Here is a 19,366-nt window from a genome sequence, read left to right as displayed (position 1 = left end):
TTCAGCAGGTTTAAAGTTTTGTGATTATTAAACTTAAATGGATTATTTTTAAACATTTTGATTCCTGGACACATAAATATAAGTGAATAAAGAATAAAAATGGGTCAGAGACTTTAAAAAAATGTACTAGTACGTCACATTCTAGCACAGGGGATGGGTAAGCTCACCGAGACTGCAGTCCTTTACCCACATACATGGAAGTAAGCCGCATTGAACCTATTAGGGATTACTTCTGAGTAGGCATCATGAGCGTAGCTAGGGGGGTAGGGAGGGGCAACATCAATAAAATTCAGTAAAATACATAAAAAACTGAGGTTCTGCCCCCCCGTAACAAAAGGCCTGCCCCCATAACAAAAATCCTGGCTATGCCCATGGTAGGCATGCCCAAGATCAGGCACCCCCAAACTTGGCCCTCCAGATGTTTTGGAACTGCAACTCCCATCATCCCTAGCTAACAGGATCAGTGGTCAGGGATGATGGGAATTGCAGTCCCAAAACATCTGGAGGGCTGTTTGGCCATGCCTGCCCAAGATTGTACCATGAAACAATCCTATGCATGCTTACTTTGAAGCAAATTCAAAGGGTCTTACTTCCTAGTTAAGTGTGTTTAGGATTGTTACCTAAATGGCTTAAATGCACATAACTCTCTGCTGGATTGGAGCCAGGGGTCATATGTAAACTTCATAGCCAAGGCACCACATGAAGGTCACTATTATTCCAAACTTATGGAGAAACTGAGGCAGTGGCATTTGCAAACAAGTGGGTGAGAAAGAAGTGTACCCCCACAACCCATTTGAGGAAAAACCAAATAAGAGTGGCATTCAGCTTTCCTTCCCAGGGGTGGGAAACTGTACGCCTGAGGAAGAAATGTGTCTTCCAGGCATCTCTATTTGGTCGCCAGAAGTCTCCCCTTGCTTCTGCACCCTGAATGTTTTTTGTCTGGCTGGAAGGTGTCGTTGAACTCTCACTCTGTCTCTTGCTTCTACTGGATGGAGAACAGGGAGCAGCGTGTGAGTAGAAGCATAAGAGGTGAGATTTACGTTTGCTGTTCCCGCCACTTTTGCCTTTGGCTCCGCCCACCGCTAGCATGGCGCCCTCGGTGGTTCCTCGGAAGGGGAGGCTGATCTCCGGCTGGAAAAGGTCTTTCCGCCCTCCTCCCCCCAGTTTAAACAGTGGACCATTTTACTGTGACTAGGGTCCCCCCTGCCGCAAATGGACCTTTATAATGCGAATGTTTTCCATTCGATATCTCTGGAATGTGTGGGGCGCAACAAACTGTACTCCTCCATTCTCTTCTATGCGCTGTAGGGCGGCTTGTTTTCAAAAGGTGGCAGCAGCAGCAGAGAGGCTGGCTTTGCTCCTCAAGGCTCCCTCAGAGATGCGTTATATTCGGATGGGTCCGTATGCAAGCAATGCAGGCTTATGTAGCACCAAGGGCTGAAACGACGGGAGAGGATTTGCAAGCCAAATCAAGCGTGCCTGGGATTACAGCTTTAAAAATGTGCACAACTGTGAGACTCAGGTGGGGAGCGTTGCCCTAGATGAGCCTCGGGGTCCCTTCCAACTCTATAATGGTATGATTCTGTTCGGAAGTAAAACCCCGTTGAGTTCCCCGGGGGGGGGGGTGGGCTTACTCTCGCGTAAGTGTTCGCAGAATTGTAGCCATCAAAACACGTTAAAAAATTGGAAGCGAGTTTCTCTGAAACCAACACAATTGACTTCCAAGTGGAAATGATTTCGGGATCTGTTCGCACATTGTCCGGGAGGGGCGGCGACAGGAGCCTGTTTTCTTCGCTGCTTCCCAAGCGCCCCCTAGGCACGATGCCCAGAGCAAGGTACACAGTTTTTTCTGTGCTGCAAATATATATTTTCTCCGTTGCAAATGGGCGTTTTTTTTGTTTTACTTATCGATGCTTTTTGTGTGCGCGCGCTTGGGTGTTCTTCCTATGGATTTTCTAATCGTTCCATTAAAGGGGTTGACTCGTCTCTCTAATACCGCACCTCCAAATCTGACCTAAGAGGTAGGGGTGGGCTGAGGCGTCTCTTTAATTAGCCCCTTACTGCCCTCTACGGTCCACGTTTCTGCTGCAAGCCGAGCTCTTCAGCGCTTTCTGCTATCCGTGGGATTGCAACACTGCCCCACCTGCCCATACACTGAAGGGTGGGGGAAAGAGTGTGGATAGCTCCGGGGCAGCGTTTGCTGTTGCTTTTAAGGCGATCACAGGGCAAAGATCTTCTGTTTATTTTACAAGGGCTCAAGTTTCCACTCGCTGGAAGTTCCTTGCTCTTTCAAGCCGCCTTCTCACAGTCTCCAAACGCTTCTCCCCCGCCATCTCAGTCCGGTTTCTCCCCGGGAAGCAGCAGCAGCAGCAGCAGCAGCAGTTCTCTCCCTAGCTATATCAGTTCTGATTTCGAATAATACCCCACGCTTAAGGAATTAAAAGAAAATGCACATTTCGTAGCCTGCTTCTTCCCGCCCCCCCCCCGCTTCCCTTTGTATTTCTGTCCTTGGTCATTTGCCCTTTTGTAAATCACCCAGCACAGAACATCCATGCATTTGCAAGGCAACTCGTACTGTCGGGCTTGCCATACAGGCAAGGCAGGCGCGGGAACGGGGGTGGGGTAGTAACAGCGGCAAACCACGCGGTCGGTAAATCAGATTCGGTATAAGCGATCGTTCTGGGATGTAAACGGGGTGAGAAAAACTGATGAAAATCTCATGCACTCAAAACAGAGTTCAAAAAGATCCCCAAACGTTATTTCCCAAAGAGGCGCTGGCCGGATTTCTTTAAGAGCCATTATCAAGCTTCGGCATATATCTTAATTCCCACGACCAGGGTTGTTGGTGGGGAGCTGCGCGTAAATAAGTGCCCTGTTAACTCTTGAATTGGTTAGTTGACATCAGCGCAGAGTGAGAGCTGGCAGCCCCTTTTGCTCCCTCCCTCCTCCCCTCCCCAGCGTCTCCGTCTCCTCCCCTCCTGATGGAAAAGGGTTGAAGCGTTTCTGATAGGAGCCTGGACTGCTCCTGGCTGGAAGGGAGAGGGGGACAGAAAGAGAGAAGGGAAACAAGGAGGGTGGACTCAAGCCGAAACTCCGAGGCGGCTGCAGTTCGCAGCGGACCCTACTTGCTTGGCGGTCATCGGGACTCAGGAGGCCCCCACGGCAGCTTGTAGGATTCGCTGGGCTTCCTCGAGGGCTGTTGTTTTCCTGGGATCTTCTGCGCGACCCCCCCCCCCACCGTATTACGTCTGCAGCCGCGGTAATTTCCTTCAGTGTAAAGATGTGCGTGTGAACGTTTGCAAAAGCTCTATCGCCCTGGAGACCTCAAACAAAGGGTAAGTCGAACCGCGTCCACTGTGTGAGTGGTGGCATGCACGCGAGGGGGGAGAATATTTTAAAACATGCTACCCACCCTCCGCATTCGACGTGCATGAAGAAGTTGCAAAGTTTAGGAACTTGGAGTTGTGGGGGGTAGGGGGGAGGAGTCCGGGGAGGGAGGGAGGTGTAGTTGCCTCGGCAGAAGGATGGAGACGCAAAGCCTTTTTGTTTGAAGAGCGAGTTTGAAAGAAAAGCTTTGCTTCATTGCGTGGCCTCGTCTGTTTTAGTCCCCTTTAGCAGCAAAAGCACAAGGGGAATGGAGCCGGGCTGGCCGTGGTGGTCTGTTGTTTGTTGTCTTAATGGCTTCTGGGGTGCATTGTAGTCTTGAACGTGCAGTGTACCAGGTTAAGGGGTCCCCTGACGTCCCTCTGTTCTCCGCGCACTCCCTGCCCCCCCCCCGGCTTTAGCGGCGGTTGTGGAAACCAGGGGTGGTCTCCAAGCAGTTGAGACGCTGAAGAGGAAATTAACTAAAAGCTCGGTTAGTGTTGCCTGATTCCGTCTAAATCTCTCCCCCCCTTCCCATTCCATTCGTGGGGGTTGTAAGCAATAAGATAGCTTGGGGGTTACATTGCAGGGTGGGATGCCTGGGAGCGAAGGGTCTGTCGAGAAGAAAAATATATTATTTTTTTCTTTTCTTTCTGTTTTTGTTCACGTGGTAATTTGCCTTTGTGGTAGGGGTGGCCCATTAACTTTCTGCTCACGTCCTGATGAAGATCAAAAGCGGAGGGGAGAGAGGGAAGCCGAGAAGCTTGCAGGGCTCTCTGGTTTTATGCATTGTTGGAAATAAGAGGAAGGGGAGCGGATAGAAGGAGGGGAAAATCCTAAGTCCAAACAGATCTTAGTAGATGCAAGACATGCACCCTCTTTCCCTTGTCACTTTTATTTTTATTTAAAGTTGCTGATTTAGATCTCTTAACTGTTCCTTCCACTTGCTGCATTGGTGTGCTACTTCATTCAGAATGTTTCTACTAAAAAGCAGGAGGGGGTGAGTTGTAAGAGAACATTTAAGAGCCTGACAGCTCTCTCCTGCAGCAAATTCTTGACGCCTGCTTGTTTGGGACAGGAGTGGAGGTGGGAGGGAGGCAAAGTGTGAAGATCCATATCTGCACAGGTTTATACCATGCAACTTTGAATTTAGAAATCCATCCTTGCACTTTAAAACAAAATCCATCCCATCCTCACTCTGCTCAGTTTCCAGGCATGTGGACTTTCAGCACTTGGTTTCTCTGTGGATTTTGTTGGGGAGGGGGGGGGACAGGACGGGACAAAATGGTGTAATGAAGCCTCCGTTCCAAAATCATGCTTATTTTTTTTTTTTTTTAATTCCCCACAAGATCATGTTCTGACTGGAAGGCAAAGTTTGTTTCTGCCCCCCTCCCTCAATTAATTCCTCTTTTTCATGGCATTGATTGAACTGCAGGCAGAAAAGGCATCCAGTTGAATGAGATTGAAGTCTGGCTATCATGTCTTTCCCTCCCTCCCCATCTCTTTCTAAATATTTGGTTATTGAATGGAAGGGTGTGGGGTGCCTTGGAAGAAAAAGGGTTCTAGCTAGTTCTTGATATTTTAGGGGAAGGGAATCTATAGAATTGGTGAGTTGTGCCCATCACAGAACTGCTTGTGGAGGAGTTAAACTTCCTTCATATGTCTGATCTACAAGGCAAGAAGAGTATTCTAGTTGGCAACTGCAGAGAGACTGGGGTGGGAGGTGAATAATTCTGCTGATATTTAAGCAAGTTACTCAGGGTTTTTAAATAGCTGCTTCTTTTTTCAACCTCCTCTTGAATCACATGTTTCTTTCCTTCTGACTGAAACTTTCCCCTCCTCTTTCAGATTGGATTGTATGATTAATAGACTCTGCAGAGTACAGTGGTACCTCAGGTTAAGTACTTAATTCATTCCGGAGGTCCGTTCTTAACCTGAAACTGTTCTTAACCTGAAGCACCACTTTAGCTAATGGGGCCTCCTGCTGCTGCCGCACCACCGGAGCACGATTTCTGTTCTTATCCTGAAGCAAAGTTCTTAACCTGAAGCACTATTTCTGGGTTAGCAGAGTCTGTAACCTGAAGTGTATGTAACCCGAGGTACCACTGTAAAACAGATCAGGCAGGGGAGCGTATGCGTTTAAAGCCTTGAGTGTTGGATCAGTCAGCAGCGGTGGTATTATTCTTATTATGATAATCATTCCAGATGTATTTGTTGTTTGTTGTCCTGACATTCCTTGTTGGGTTGGGGTATAACTTGGTAGTACCATCAGATGTTGTGCAAAAATGCTTTCAACAAGTTCTGGTGGCTTTAGTTTCGAGAACAATTTATTCCGTTGTTGAAGTTTGCATTAAGAATTGCCAGGCTGCTCATACTTAACACACTGTTGTGTTCAGGGATTGCTCCTTATTCCCATATATGACAGGCTGCTGATTCTAGAACATAAGGTGTGGCCTTGTTTTTCAGAGTTACTGTGGTCTTTGGCACTCAAGCAGAATGAACACTGTGGAGTCCCATATCCTTGAATTTCTGCTACCATCTGTCGTCAGGTGTGTGTATTATGAGTGCATCACCAGCTCGCACTTCTGCAAAGCTTGATAAATGCGTGACAAACTTTGTCTGGAGATCTGTTGGGGTTTCATCATTTTCCTTGAACACGTTTTGCTGTGAAAAAGATATACCGACTGTGAAAAGTTTTAGTGGAAATCTAGGCTGTTGACTTTGCTTGGCAAAAGGGGGCAGCATCAAACAGCACCTTTACCATCTTTTGAGTGTCTGTGTATGTATTCCATCTTAAACATTGAATAACACGTGCAGATCCTATTATTGGCTTATGATTTTTGGATGATCTCACTTGGCCCATGTTTTTTATTTTAATAGTACTGCTCATCTGTGTAAAAAGTTATACAATGAAGACATTAGTTTGTTTTGTAAGGGAGAAATTACTGCTGATTACAGAAATGGAAAAGCTAAAAACAGCAGCAAATAAAATCAATATGTTCAGCAGCAGCAGAATCAAAAGCTTGTTTAAAAATGGGATTTTTGCTAGTGAAGCTCACTCTTTATGTTCCCACTTGATTCTTTCAGTCTGTGGAACAGACACTTCTACAAGTGCCATGCGATGTCCATTATGCACATGCAAGTAATTGATCTTTTAGTGTGGTAGCCCCCTGCCTATTGACATTAGGAAATAGGCAGGCACCACCACTATATTCATCTTGATACCTGTATTTTGACAAAAAATACATCAGGTTGATGTAATTTGACAAAAAATACATCAGGTTGTTTTTAATGTTTGCTTTTATTGGTATTTTTAATCATTTTAATCTAGGGGTCAGCAAACTTTTTCAGCAGGGGGCCGGTCCACTGTCTCTCAGACCTTGTGGGGGGCTGGACTACATTTTTTGTGGAGGGGAATGAACGAATTCCTATGCCCCACAAATAACCCAGATATATATTTTAAATAAAAGCACACATTCTACTCATGTAAAAACACGCTGATTCCTGGACCAGCCGCAGGCCGGATTTAGAATGTGATTGGGCCGGATCCGGCCCCCGGGCCTTAGTTTGCCTACTCATGTAGTAATCAAATGCATAAGAGTTTTTCTGTTGAGTAAGCAGTAGATATATTTTGTTAAATAAAAGGGAAGGTAACCTAAGCACTGGGGGTAGAGAGTTTTCCACATACAGTACAGTATGAGTTGCCACCATAGAAAAAGTATTTTTGTAGGTAGTCATGGACTTAGACTGCAATCCTACATCTCTTATCTGGGAGTAAACACCACTGAAGGCAAGAGGGTTTGTGTGTTGAGTAAATATGCATTAAAAATTCACGATAAACTCATTTAAATCCTTGGTTAAAATGCTGTGTGGACTGGGTTGCAAGAACGCAGAACAAAACCCTCAATTTAGTCTGTTCATAAATTATCTTCCACATAATTTCTATCATTTCTTTTCACATTAGAAAGAGAAATGAATGTTTTGTTCTTTTGTCCTTAGCATCTTTTGAGAACTCATTTAATTTCAGCCTAGCAGGATGTTATTGATCAAGCACTACTGATCTATCTCCCTCCCCTACAAACCTTAAAGTGCATTTAAATGTTTAACTCCCTCTTTACCAACAGAGTAACAATAACAATTATTCTTATTATGCAAGCAAATATTTCACAAATCTGTGGTACAAACAGCTTGGAAAATTGAAAGTGTATTGGTGTATGTGTGTGTAAAAATAAATCTGTTTGCTAGTCTTATTTTGAATGCTGAACTTTGGCAAACTCCAGGCTTTCTTCATCAGACACAGTGTTTTATTAAATGCAATTCACTTGCCCAACTTTACAGGATTAGTTTTTGGATTTCACATCCTGAGAGGGCCTTGTCAAAACCTTGGGACTGCTTTCATTGTTTACTTTTAGTGTATCTTCAGCTTTTCTATAATATTTACTCTGAGATGCTCTACACAAGCCTGATCCAAAGTGCATTGAAGTCAGGGTAGGTATCCTCATTGTTTTCCCCCACAGGATTTACAGGATTTATGATCAGACCATAAGGACATATGCATAAAGAAGGCCTCCTCTGTTTCTTGGGTTTTGTAATGGTGGCCATGTTGATTCTGGTTTTGCTTTAGGTTGGTTTTTTACTAGTTCATTTGTTCTAGAAGGCTGTTAGTGGCTGTCTCATTCTTCCTCCTGGGTCTCTGTTCTCTTTGCTAAGCCCAGGGGTCAACATATTTTTGGACCAGTAGGCATCTACACTACTGAATTATGAGAGAGTACTGTGGGAGCCAGTCACAAAATGGTTGCTATGAGGGCATAGCATAACACAACATGGCTGCTGTGTGGAACATGGCATAAAACAAAATTAGACTACAATCATGGTGAAACTTTTCCATATTAGAAAACACTAAGCCTGTTTAATTTCTGCCTGCCATACAGTCTGTTAAGGGCAAAAGTGCCCAGTTTTGCCCAATGCCAACCCTAAACCAAAACCTAGGCTGCCATTCTGTACTCCCTGTGTTTTGCATTAGCCTTTTTGAGGGAATACTGATTGTGGAGCTGTATTGGCAAAAAAATAACTTATAAGCAAACCCACCACAGAAAAGATGCATCCTGGTTGCTAGGGGAGAAGAGACGACAAACTATGGAGATCCCAAGGACTAGATGATAAGAAAGAAGCAGGAAAAGTGCAGTAAAGGCGAAGAGGAAACTGCAGATATTTAGGACTCCAGGGATTCCTGTTGCTTGGTGTCCAAGCAACTCACTTATCAATCATAGCTCTGATGCCACTCTTAGAAAGGTTTCTGCACACATTTCTTCATAACTTGCTATCTGGGGTGGGTAGAGACTTAACTCTTTAAAAAAGGAAGATGAAAGCTTGAAGTCTGGAGTCTCTGCCTGGGGGTGCCAGTGAAGGCCATCCCATATGCCATGGTGCCCCTGGGTGCTGTGTTGGTGACTCTTGCGTAGAGCATGCCATGGACTAGCAGTGAACAGTATGAGAGAGTGAAACAGGATCTGGAAATATCCTGATGCAGAATCCAGTGACTCCACTTTAAAAATTCTGGAATGAATGGAGGAACCTACTCCTAGGTGAATGCATAAAGGGTAATAAAGAATATAGTGCACACTCTCTTCGACTTGGGTTGATCTACATACACAGAGACTGTAATTTCAAAGAATTTACTGGTCAGACGTTTGAAATCTGAGCTGAGTAAACATATGTCTAACAGGAAAGAAAAGTTATTTCCCACAGATAAGCAGCTTTTTTATAGTCGGATTTAATTTTAATATACCAAACTGAGAACTTGGAATTCTCCATATATTCAAAGCTCATTTTGGCATTTTCAGCAAAAATTACATCATGGATGTAATTGAAGTTAGAACTGTCTTGATGACATTACAGGGGAAATTTAATAAGTTGCTATCAGACTGTCACAACATGGGGTCCAGCTTTTTGCTTTTGTTCCCGCTACGGTCAGGTTAGGTGCCCATGGGAAACCCAGAAGCGCAATAGTTCTCTTGCTGCAGAGGAACAGGAATTTCAGAGACTCGTGCTTTCTATTTCTACAAAATAGAACATCTGAAGTCACTGAGCTTGTATGTAATTATTAATTCATGCGTTCATTTTTCATATTTATGACCTTGTAACACCCAAGGCGACATACAGGAAAGAAAACAACTGTTCTCACACTAGCCTGAATTCTCAGGACTGTTGGCTATAGATTGCTTTCTCACCAAGCGATATATTTTGCATCACACTAGCATCCTTCCAGTAAGTTTCAATTTAGTGTTCTCAGTTGTTTTCTCCCCCTGCTGATGGAGCTTAAGCTTCTTCCATGGAAATGTGTGAATTTCCCCCCTTTTGCGTGGGACCTAGAGGCATGGAAAGAGGATGTTTGTGTCATTTGCACAACCCCTGTCGCTGCTTTCACATGACATAGATAAGCAGTGGCCTCTTGTTATCATTCATAGCCTTTATAGCAACTTCACAGAGCAAAGTGACTTACAGTCTCTATGCCTGGTTTCTCGGGGTGACGTCTATGAATATTATTATTTTGCAAATGGGCAGCCAAGACTTGAGAGGGAAGGACTTGCCCAATGCCAAACAATGAGCCAAATGGGGGTTTGAATCTGGTCTTCCTGTGTCTACCTTTCAGCCCAACAGAATGCGCTATCCCCTGATAGACCTCCTTGTCAAGGAATGGTGATAAAGCAAGCTACTACCTGGATATCTTAAGTGTGCATTTTTACTGAACAGCTGGAGTCTGCCTGTTCTGGCTTGTGGGAGGTAGTGGGGGGGGGGTGAGGACTTTAGCAGCACACAGGGGCTCTGCCCATGCATGGGTCAGAAGCTGCAGCCGTCTAATTTTCATTATCCTGATTTACTACCTGAGTGCCTCTCAAAGGTATTGCAGTGTGGTACAGCTGCCCTTGCGCTTATCATTTATCATGCCTGGAAGGGTTGCACTCTGCTCTTGCAATGTCTAGCTGGAATTTCAAACACAGTACGTACCTGTTGTTAATTTGTTTCCCGTCCCTCTAAGTAAGCAGAGAGGGATCAACTCTGCAAAAAGCAAGCCTCTGATTCTGTCCTGTCCTGGTCAGTGCAAGCTTTACTGCTGGAATGCAAGAGGCTCAGCATTCCTTCCTTTCCAAGAATTGTACTCTTCTTCACAGTGAATAGATAATTATTCTAAATAACACCTTACAACAATATTCCAAGTTAGTTCCCAGCCTTTTTGCTTTCTACAATTGACTATTCCCTAAATGAACTGCAAAGGTAGCTGCGGCAAAAGTTAGTTTTTATGATATTTATCTAGTTCAGATGTACTCTGCATCTCCCCTGGTTTCTTGTGGTGGTGGTGGGGGACTTGTAAGCAGTTGTATGAACTTCAGGATTTCCCCATTCATATTTTCATTTACCAATGCATATACTTCATTTCTGAATCACCCTTCCTCCCAATGGAGCCTAGGGTGATGCACAGTATAATAGAACAGCAAAGTACATCCAATAAATAAAACACATAAATATCTATAAAATATCATAACCATGAAAATGCAATAACCAGCTGCAGCTGTTGGGCGAAAAGGCAATCAGCAACACATGTGGTTTTGCATTGCTTAAATTCTCTTGTCCTTCGATTGCTGCTTTACTATGCCACTATCTCAAGGATGGGAAGCAACACCCATCATTCTTGATATTGACTATGCTGGGCTTATGGGAGTCGGAGTCAACAACTGGAGGGCCATAGGTAGTCTATCTTGCATATAGATATTTTCCTTTGCTTTGTCTGCAGATATGCAATGATAAGCAGTCACCTGACAAGGTGTCCTTGTTTGATGTACAGGGGAGGTGAGAACCATTCAGTTAAGTAACCCTCCATTTACAATCTAAAGAGATGTAGTTGTCCCGCATGATCATCTGTTCATATACAGTGGGCCACAGAAGTAGAAGAGCAAGTTGTGCTTCCTCTTTATCTTTCCCTTCCTTGTGGTTATATCTGATCAGATATGGCTTGGCTTATGCAGTTGCTGGCAAGCTCTGACCTCCAAATTGACTTAGGTACATACTTGAATTAACACTTAATTTAGGGATGAGACGTGGTGTGCCTTTTTGCTTACGTTACTGAAGAAAATTAGAGGGTAGGGTTTAAAGTGGTAATGTGGGATAATTTTATTGTGGCATTTTTTTTCATAGTCCCCAAAAGGCTTTGCAAAAGTTGGCAAATTCATTTTACAGATGGCTTGGGTGGTTCTTGATCTGTATAAAAGTGGCTGATACAGTGGTACCTCAAGTTACGAACTTAATTCGTTCTGGAGGTCCGTTCTTAACCTGAAACTGTTCTTAACCTGAGGTACCACTTTAGCTAATGGGGTCTCCTGCTGCCGCTGCGCCACCGCCACGCGATTTCTGTTCTCATCCTGAAGCAACGTTCTTAACCCGAGGTACTATTTCTGGGTTAGCAGAGTCTGTAACCTGAAGCGTCTGTAACCCGAGTTACCACTGTATATTATTACATTCCAGCATTTGGGCTCATAACAAATATAGTATTTTCCCTTGAAGAGTAACTTGCTAGCTGTATGGTGTGGTTCAGCACCAGGAAAATACAACATAGTATTTTAATTGGTGTTTGCTTTCTCTAATATGTCTTTGAAATACTGAAACGTCTTAGATTTGGAATGAGCGGTTCAAACCTACTTATCTTGGAGTTGCCTTGTACGGCTAGGCTTCGCTGCATTGCCTTTGAGAATTATGAGTTCATTATACTACTGCAATGTTAATGGCACTTTGTTTTCTTTAAATTTCTTCTTCATATTTATTTATTGATTCTTCATTTGGACACAATTTCCCAGGTAATGATGGCACTGAATAGATGGAGCAAGTTAATTTGTAGAGGCCCGGCAATAGTGTGCTGCCTTCCGTTTCTGTCTGAGAACAATTACGGTGGTAGAGTTCAAATTCAGAGGCACCCAGAACTCTAAAATACTCCAAAGAACAATAGGACAAAAAAGTCAGGTTGCCATTTTGGTTCTTGGAGCATATTACTAGGGCTCCATTTTCACTCTTCCTGTGCTTCCTCCAACCTGATCCTTTCCTCATAGCACTCCGCTGCATACACATTCATGGTCATTTTCCTTCTCAGTTCTGTGGCGTCATGATTTCCATGTTCTCCTTCTCCACCCTTCAGCCAGTCTCTCTCTCTCCCTGAACTTCATTGCCTTCCACTGCACTTCCCACTACTCTGCCATGTTTCTCTTGGTGATGAGCCACCCTCTTGTTCACCTAGAGCCTGCCACGTGTGTGGGACCCGTTCTAAAAGCCCAGCAGAGAAAGAAGTGGAACTCAATGTACTGATGCTTCCCCACAAGCCTGCAGTGTATTATGGGACACCAGGGTCTGTAAAAGTCCTATCCCATCTCATGTATTGGCGCTGTCAGGTTGTATTATCATCCAAATTAAATCTCTACAGAACAAGATGATCGTAACCAGCAGGACTATGCATCAGGAGCAAAGGGTATCTGCTGCTGCCAACAATGGCTAAGTTCTGAATAGAGGACGAAAAGCTTGAACCCAAGGGACTGCTCTTTACACATAATTTCCCGCCATTTTATTGAATATGCACTGCCCGGTCCTGGATGTAGTCTTCTGATGTATGGAAGTGCTATTAAAGCACTATATTTTATATTGTTGCAAGTTTCCCTGGTGAAGGATGGGTGATAATTACTGCTACTGTAAAGATAACTATCTTATTCTTCATATTGTTGGAAAGGTTTTTATTTTAGCAGAAGGGTGGATAAAATAAGCAAGTATAATTTATAAATGAGGGTGACATTTGCCACCTGATATTGTAAATTATTATATTATTATATATTCATAATTTTAAAATATAATCCTGTGCAATTTTCATGTTCACTGTACTTCCCTATGCACTTGGTGATGAGAGGATGGAAAAGTAGCTTACTTTAAAAAGATGAAAGTGGTTTGACTGAGGCATCACTTACAATATGACCAATACACATTTAATTGTCCCATTGTTGTGTCTGTTGAACCTGGTTTTGCAGGTTTTTGGATTAGCCGAAAACCTGCAAAACCTAATTATTAGAGGCTTCTTATTTTTAAACTATCTTTAATTCTCTGAAAAACTACCGTCTGTCTCTGCAGCCTAACCTGAGCTATATTGGATCCATACTTGGTTCTGGTGGACTAATAAACAAATACTAGCGAGCTGGCCACTTTAGATATAATTTCCATTTTTACATCTAAGCATGCAGCCAGCCAGCATCTGTTTAAAATGTACTGAAGTAATTTAGGCATCTTCTGTTTATTTCCAATGGCAAAGCTAACACACCGCTTGGTTATGCTGGGTTGAGAGACATAATTAAAAGCCAATAGATCGTGAAAAATTGCAGGCTTATCGGAGCAGCCGAGCCAGATGAAAAGCAAGTTGAGCCATGGCATGTTTGCCATTGAGGTGTAGCAGAAAGTGCATTTGGAAGAACGCTTCATATGCTGCTTCGAAATGGTGCTTTCCTCATGACCAGCTTCTGGAACAGATTATCATGATTGTAGGAAGCACTTCAAAGCAGATTGATGTGGTAGGATATTTCACTCAAAACTTTGCCTTTCACAGAACAGAAACTGCAGATGCATTCGCAAGCTGCACAGGTCCAATAACAACACTTATTTGTGTTTTTTAAAAAAGGACCACTGCAGATTCACACTATGCAAAACATAATTTTAGATTTGCCAGGAAGGAAGAGAAGAAGCTGTCTTAGAATATGAGGTCGGTCTATTTGCCCTACTCTCTGCAGGGGTTTGGACAGAGGCCTTTCATAATACCAGCCATTTGGACCTTTTAACTCCATACGATTGAGCATGGGACCTTCTGCTTGCAACGCATTTGTTCTTCCACTGAGCTACAGTTCCTCCCTCTGGTGGGAGGGCTAGTGTTGCCGAGTCTAGTTGTTGTTGAGTTTGTGCTTAACTTGTGCCTGTGCTGCTCTGCGGTGTGGCGTGGTGCAGCCATGATGTAAGGCAAGGGAAGGTTCAGGCAGGACACCAGGTAGAGCCTAAGCAGGACTCTGGGAGAGGCAGAAATCACTCTTAAAGGAACAAGTTGAAACTGAGCCCTTGTATAGTAATGGCAACAGGTGCAGCCTGATGGTCAGCACAAATTGTGCTGCAAGATTCGGCCCAGCCAGTGTTAGAAACTGAGATGTGAAACTAGGAGCTAAATGGCACCTTAACCCTAGTTTGTGGGTGCAACAGCAGAATAATAATGTTATTTTTCACATGGTCTAGTCCTTCCCCTGCCCAACCCCCCTAATATTCTTAAGACGGTCTCTTCCCAGTCTTCAGAGAGTAGCTGGAAGTGAAGAGGCAGAAAAAGGTCCTTTCCTTCCACTCTACAGTTTTAATTGAAAATCTTAGGCATAGTACTGCGCCCAGAGCTCAGATACTGCTTGTGCTCATGAGATTCCCTGTCGTAAAATGCACCTAGAACAATGGGAGTTTCAGACACTGGGCCCAGCCTTCTCTAGTAGTCTCCTACTGCAGTGGAGGCTCAGGTCTTCCAGGGTATGCTGCAGTGGAATCCGAGGATGGCAGTGCCTCATCCTCAGGCCAGGCAGGGGGTACTAACCCCACATGTTCTTTGGGTTAGCAGCACCTATAGGCTCCTATAGCACCTATAGGCTCCATGCCCTTCAGGTTTGGAGTCCTCATCTCTATCTGATGAAGAGGACTCCACCTTCCAGTCCCTGACCTGGTCTGGATTGTGCCATTTCACAGTTGAAGTTGGGACCATATGGGTGAAAGTTCCTCCATGTGAATTATCTCCCCAACACCTAGAAAGTGAGCATGTAGGGGAGAAGGCTATTCGTCCGGTTAGTAGTTTTGCCACTTTGAAAAGGGCCTGGGAGCCAAAAAATGAAGGAGCTCAATCTCTGCTCTACACATCAAAAGGAAAATGTGGGTTTGCTATAGACACAAAGCCAGGCTGTGTTGGGTTGTTCAGGATACTGGTGTCTGCTGGTAAATAACCAGTGAGGAATGCTTGACTTGGCTGCTGCAACCTTTGCCAAGGAAAGTAAGGCAAGTGCAAAGAGCAGAGATGTAAGCTTCTTTAAAGGTGGCTGGTGGTTCATCTCAGTCCCAACTTAACTTTCTGTTGCAGTGTTCAAAGCGAGGATGACAGAAACTTTTTTATATATACAAATTCCTGTGGTGCCATGTCTGAGTTCTCTTGCCTAAATGAAATATGCTTTCGGCTGTTTTTGCTCAAGCTGTTTGCTGACATTAGTTAAATCCCCCTAGGACTAATGTTTACAGATGGGAAAAGTAGGGGAAGTAATAGCAGCTTAAGTGATTTGCTCAAGGCTGCCCATGGATCAGTGGCGGAGGATTAACAGAGGCCTGGTTTCAGTCAACTGTGGAAAGGAATCGTGCCTTTTTAGTTTGGTGGAACAATATAACTGGAGTTATTTTCTGTTCAGGTGAATCTGTGTTGTTTACGATAGCAAATGCACTGTTAATTCAGCATAGACATATATCCATCCATCCATCTACCTACCTACCTACCTACCTACCTACCTATCTCCAAAGAACGGTAGTAATGTGCCTCGTTACTAGATAGACGAGCTATCATACGCTTTGGTAATTTTTAAAAATATATGAATAAGGCCTTTAATTGTCTCTTTCAAAAGTTGCAGTTTTGTTCAGTTGCATGTCATGCTGGTAAATCACCCTTAGTTCTCTTTAAAACCAAGCTACAAATATTTTTCCACAATTTAATTATTTTAACATTTACTGCGCATGCTTATGCACAGTGGGCTCTGCCTTGATTATTAATAACCATGCTGTGCTCTTCTGTACAGCTGAGAGACCCCTAGTGGTTGATTTATTTCACTTCAACTAATAGTATACCATTGCTATTTCTGTTCCCATGTGGCTGCATCCTATCATAGAATCATAGAGTTGAAAGGGACCATGAGGGTCAACTAGCCCAATCCCCTATTGTTGTATGTCGCATACTTAATTCCTTATTATTTTTCCAAGGGCGCTTCTGCTTATACAGTAGTGGGGGAGAGGGGCTGACTGGTTTGGACAACTTCATCAGGGACTTCTTACTATTCATATTCCAGGATGCTTTGGGAGAAATCATGACAACTAGACTGGTATCAGACCAATCTAAATTTGTAGTCTAGATATGCCTTTGGTGTTTCAAACTGCTTTCTCTTGTTCTACTGCCTCCAAATAGCCATCAGCCAAAGGTTTCTCAAACGTTGGTCTCCAGCTGTTGTTGGACTACAACTCCCATCATCCCTAGCTAGCAGGACCAGTTTTGTTCTACTTGGTTTCTTCACATATACAAGCACAAGTTGCATATTGAGGGAGAGGCAAAACACTTCCACTGGGTAGCAGATCTCCTGCCTCAGATTGGCTCTTCGTAGAGAGGCACTTGGCCCCCTAAGCTGCTCTCAGCTCTTGACTCCAAGCTCGCTTTTACTTCTACCTCAAACTGCTGCTTCTGTTTTTATTATTCTACTTAAAATCTAATTGTACATTCATATATACCTCTCTGTAAACTTGTACAGACATGTACATTCATGTAAAAAGTAAGCTAGCAGGCTAATAAAAGGGGAAAAGAGGGGAGAGAGTGAATTTGTAATGAAGAGGAGGAAGTTTATGTTTGAATATTACACTGGTAATAGCTGTTGCAAGACATGGTAAATGAAAGCCACCTTTTGATGAACCTGTTTATGTGGTGTTTATAGTCTGTCTCCCATAGTAATGTTAGATAAAATTGTGATGTTTCATCAAGCTGCTCTTTCCAGGCTTCACACTTCCCCAAATTAGTGCCCTCCTGTTGTTGCTGGACTACAGCTCCTGACCTCTGGCCATGCTGGCAGGGGCTGATGGGAGTTGGAATCACCCAGTTGGAGAACGCTGCTGCGCACCCACAGATAGCTTACATCAACTCCTCTTCCATTAGCTTGGGGTAGGGGATTTGGAGATTGAAGAGAAGGTTCCAAGTTCTGGTGAGTTTCCCATTCTGGAGAAATTCTGTATACCAAGAAACCATCTCCTTAGCAAAGTTTACTTTAAGGAACATCCACTAACTATCACACCCTCCACACTTAACCCAGGCTGCTAAGAAATCTTAATGTTGCTTTTTTGAAAAAGCTGAAGCTGTGGTCAGTTCTTTCCTTAAAACAACTTGTTGTGAAAGACTCGACCTCATCTTTATCACATGCTTCTGAAAACATGGAGATACAGTGGCGGAGCTTCATGCTTCGGCACTGGGGGGGGCAGAGAGCAGGAGGGGTGGGGCACGGTGCCCGCAGGGGAGTGGGGCGCGTCCTGGGGCGGAGCGTGCCGCCTTTGGGGGCATGCCGCCCAGTGTGTGTGTGTGGGGGGGGCACCTGCAATGGCACCCTGCCGGAACTGCGCTGCCGGGGGCGGTGCACTCCCCGCGCAGTCCTCTTCCTCTGCCAGTGTAGAGATACAGTGCTGAGATAGGGAAGGTTTGCCTGCTGAATATGTGCCGTGCAGGTATTTTAAGTTGCAAAACTTGCATTACTGAAAAGGTAGTCCCCCTGCCTGTTTTATTTGTTGCACTGTACCTGGAGTGGTCAGGTTCTGTTTACATTAGTTGCCCTCTCTGTCTTTTTGTTGAGCGCATGTTCATCCTGACGTTTGTGGTGCAGTGGTTATAGTATTGGATTAGGACCTTGGAGACCAGAGTTCATAATGAAGCTCATTGGGTGACCTTGAGCCAGTCACTGCCTCTTAGCCAGGCCTACCTCACAGGGTTGTTGTGAGGATAAAATGGGTGGCGGGACGGACGGACCATATTTGCTACATTGAGCTCCTGGAGTAAAGGTGGGAGCTAAATAAAACAAATGAATGAATGTAGATGCTCCCTTCCTCTCCAATATCATACCTGACTAGTTGCTTGGATAATAGATATTTCCACTCCAGCTCCTTCCTGACCTTGCCACTAGTTTAAAACCCTGCTTGGAACTAGTTTTCTTTAGCACACGTATATCCTTCAGCAAGTGCAATGTAATCTACTGAATATGTAGCATTTGTGTTGATCCATAATTCATATTTGTTCTCAGAGTCAGTGGATTCCTCTGGTGTAACCTGATTTCCTAGTATTTGTTTGTTTAATAAACAGCAGAATAAACAAGTTGGTGGGGAGCAGCAGTTGTTAGGGTTTGTTGTCTTCTTTGAGGGTTAGATAATAAGCACACAGAGTGAAGGCTGTCATTTTTTCCTCTTGTTGCCAAATAATGGACTGCACTAATGCATTCACAGTCTGAGGATCTCCAAGCAGTGTTTAAAAACACTTTAAGTTGTTATTCAAAGAGGGACAATAGCATCCTATAAACTGATGAGGAAGCACGATTCACATCATGGGCCTCCTGAGGCTTTTTTGTGCTGCCTGAGTGTTCATTGCCTCTCTGGGCTCTTTCAGGATGAAGGGTGGGATATACGGTAAATGGAATGAATGAATGAATGAATGAATGATGCAGTATATTTCTCTTCTCATGCACCCCCGGCTTATACCTTTTCTGTGGTTTGCCATGTGTTCATTGTCTACTTTGGAACCATTTTGAAAAAAATTATTGGTGGCTCCCTGACATAATCCCAGCCAATCGGGGTTCAGATTAGGCAGTGAAATTCAGTCACATTGGCTGCATTACATTTTATTTACTTATATTTTAATTATTTTTTATATATTTATAACCTGCCTTTTTACCTGATGGGACTCAAGGCAGCTTACAAATGTAAAAAGAGTAACTAAAAAAGTAGAAAATAATAATAATTAAAAAGCAATTAAACATTAATAGAATTAAAGCTATATGCATATAACAAATGTGTTTAAAACATTCCAATAATTACAATAAAAACAGCACCACTTTATTGGTTATGAGGCAAAGCTGGATCCAGGGTAAAGACAGAATTGGCTGCACACTATTGTAAGGAAGCTGTCAAGATT

General features: G+C 43.7%; 1 protein-coding gene across 9 annotated transcripts in view; it reads left to right on the top strand.

Moving 5' to 3' along the window:
- The first annotated feature begins 553 nt into the window (after positions 1-553).
- The window catches only part of SEMA5B (semaphorin 5B), a 355,160-nt gene continuing 336,347 nt past the window's right edge, over positions 554-19,366 (top strand). For 3 of the 9 annotated variants that reach the window (XM_081006118.1, XM_081006111.1, XM_081006119.1), the window contains exon 1: positions 2,979-3,335. The gene's annotated coding sequence lies outside the window, so the exon portion shown is untranslated. Of the gene's footprint in view, positions 1,188-1,570; positions 1,836-2,978; positions 3,336-3,574; positions 3,857-19,366 lie in introns of those variants that run through there. The other 6 variants (XM_081006116.1, XM_081006110.1, XM_081006115.1 and 3 more) reach the window with 5 other exon arrangements.

The sequence above is a fragment of the Podarcis pityusensis genome, assembly GCF_964106645.2.
Source record: "Podarcis pityusensis genome assembly, chromosome: 1".
In the NCBI taxonomy this organism is placed as follows: Eukaryota; Metazoa; Chordata; class Lepidosauria; order Squamata; family Lacertidae; genus Podarcis; species Podarcis pityusensis.
The sequence above is the reverse complement of the archived record's forward strand: the minus strand, read 5'-3'. Positions and strand labels throughout refer to the sequence as shown.